We start from the raw sequence: 2,982 nt of genomic DNA on the forward strand, positions 1-2,982 counted from the left end.
CGCCGCGGAGCCTCCCAGCCCGCGTCGTGGCCAATGGGAGGCCACCGAGCCGCGGCGGTCGCGGGCCGGATCCGCGGCAGCCGCCCGCCCCCGCCCTGCCGGAGCGCCCCGTTTTTTTGCTGCAGCCCGCGGGGGGTCGCCGGAGAGATGCCTGGGTGCTCGGAGCGCCGCCCCAGCAGGTGGAGGGGCTGCGGGAGCAAGAAGAACTTGCGCAGGAACTTGATGGGGAACCGGCCGCTTTGGTCCTCGGTGGGGAATCGGATGGAGATTAGGGATTGCGGGGAGGGAAGGAAGGAGGGATGCCTCCTTGATAGTGTAACGCTGCTTCCCAATTTTGTCATTCTTCGAGGATAGGTTTATTTTTTATTTTTTCCGAGTAGGAGTAGACAGCAAACTAACGACGCCGGCAAAGCCCTCGCTGGCCATTGTTGTCTGGACGCTAGCCACAGCAACCTGCGAGTGCGGAGAGCAGAGGCCCAGCTCTCCAGCCTCCGCCCTAGCTGATGTGCTGGAACGGCCCAAGTTTCTGTGTTCCTGTCTGCTGCCTTTTGTCCCCCAAAGCACGAGTTTGAGAGTGCCTGTTATTTATCTCGTTTTATATTTTTACCTGATGGTGAGATGGTTCATATTTTGGCGTGACCAGTTTCAAGGATTTTGAAACCCTCATGCACCACCCCCAACAATAATTTAAGAAAATAAAAATTCGAGAGAGAGGTATAAAGCCAGCAGGGGAGGTGAAAATAGGATTATCTAAAAGATAAAATGGCCCAGACAGAGTTCGCTCTGAGTAAAAGATGTTTACTTTCCTTTAAGTCATGAATTGGTAGGCAACAGAAAGAATGAGAGACTTTTGCAAGTTTGGATATCACATGGAATGGAAAGGGGGTGGAGAACAGTTGATTCTGGCAAGGTAATAAATTTTTTCTGGAAGCTTTTCTTCAAAGGTTTTACAGGTAAATAAAAATACCTGCTTTATATGAGCGTTGCAACACTGCTGAGAATTTCAACACTGTGGGTGGGTGAACCTCCTTGCAGTACGAGAACCCTGTCTTCACTGCTTATTCTGAGCACCTGAAAGGTCAGCGCTATTTAAATTGGAGTTTCAAACTACTGATCACTTAAGAATTTGATGATGAACCTCGAAAAATCAAGTACTAATTTCTTTGAGCCAGCGGATACAGCTTTTAGTAATGTGCTATTGCTGGTTAGGCTTTTAAAATGTTAATATAAATCGGGAAGCTTATTGAATTTTAATTAAAACCTAATATTGTAAGCCATTTTTAAATGGAACTCAACATGTTTCTTGAATTTTCTCCTCAAAAGAGTAAGAAGGGTTATGTTAATTAAATTTGAAAGATGCAAGGAAACAGACTGCTAGTATAGTAATCAGAACTATGTAGTCATTCCCTTTCTCCTTTCTGCTAGGTGTTGTTTCTGCACTACTTCTTGTTTGGCCTAGAAGTTAGCTTTGCAATAGGATATCTGTAAACCCCAGTTTCAGGGAGTCATGCATAATTGTAGAACAGTAGTAGTAAAAAATATGTTTGTTGTATTCCAAAGTGGTACTTACAGATCACATTTTTATTAAGTACGATCCTAGAACTGGGCTTAAGTCGAATTTTCACCCTTCCCAGCAGTAGCCATTCTGATTAATTTGTAGGTAGAACACATTTTAGCATGAACAAATCTATTGTTTGTTAGTATCATTTGCTTATAGCTTCAAATATCATGACCTCTAAATTAAACTATTATGACTTCAAAAGTCTGCTTTGGAATGGCCACCTTGTCAAATATTTCTCTATTCCAACAGTTTTTGGTCATTCAGGTAAGCACTTGTAGCTTTTTAGCTTCTCTTTTCTAATTTCAATTTGAATGCCTGTCACTTTTCAATGGTTGGATTTGGAATCTTGCCTTATTTTAATCTGATCACCTGGGCATCTAAATCTTGCTAATAGGCTTCTGATTGCCAAAAGCAGTAGCCAGGTCTAAAGTCACGTTGGAGATTCTGTTTGTGTATCTGATGCACGTAATGTAGATCCAGTGTTGCCTGTGGCAGCTAGCACCGCTTTGCCTCTGTAACACCATACTTAATATGTGATTGGTCCACGTGTTTTTCTGAGCAGATGGTGACCATGCCCTTGGACTTTTAGTCCCTGCTCAAGCAACTGCCTATTTGAAGACATCCTTTCCAGCAGCCTGTAGAACTGCAAGGGAGCAGGGGCCTTGCCAGGGACCCAGAGCAACTGCCAGAGGACATCATGAGTGGGGTGAGGAAGGCAAGAAGAACGCTAAGAATGAGGGCTGGGTTCGTGTACTGAAAATCACTCAAGTCCTTGATTTCTTCCCAAAGCCTTTTATGAACAGATGTGCTTGTACAGCAAGCATTTTGCACAATGGAGTCACTAATTTCTTGCACACACGGACATTTTCCATAAGGATGCAGATGTTTAAAATATCCATTTTAAAGCATCATTTCCAAGGAGAATCAATAACTTTGCTGTGAGGTGTTTCTCATCACGTGAGCTTCTGTAGAAAGGCCCTCACTTGAGTAATGTGCCAGACACCCGGCAGACACACCTCCAGGAAGGCAGCGCTGCTGTGCCTTCGTCTCCTGTGCCTAGTAACACGCTCTTCCCCAAAGCTGCGCGAACACTCTTCCTCTTCTCCCAATCTCCAAGAAAAGCTAGTTCATCCCTTCTCTCTTAAGAATTACCCTCAAATGACATTTTCCTCCTCAGTTAGCTTTCATGTTCATTAAACACTAAGCTTTGTTGAGTGTTTATCCCTTAATGAAAGTCATGGAATATCCTAAGTGGAACTTTGAAGAAGGCCCAGGTAACCACCCCATTTTGCAGATAGGGGAACAAGATGCTACAAAAGGTTGCCCAGTCCCCCTGGGCTTTTGACCTTTTTCCAGGGAATACTTTTAACATTACAAAATTCAACTTCATGGAGGAAAGAGAAATTTGAAAGAAAGAAATG

The sequence above is a fragment of the Octodon degus genome, unplaced genomic scaffold, assembly GCF_000260255.1.
Source record: "Octodon degus isolate 3935 unplaced genomic scaffold, OctDeg1.0 scaffold00003, whole genome shotgun sequence".
Classification (NCBI taxonomy): Eukaryota; Metazoa; Chordata; class Mammalia; order Rodentia; family Octodontidae; genus Octodon; species Octodon degus.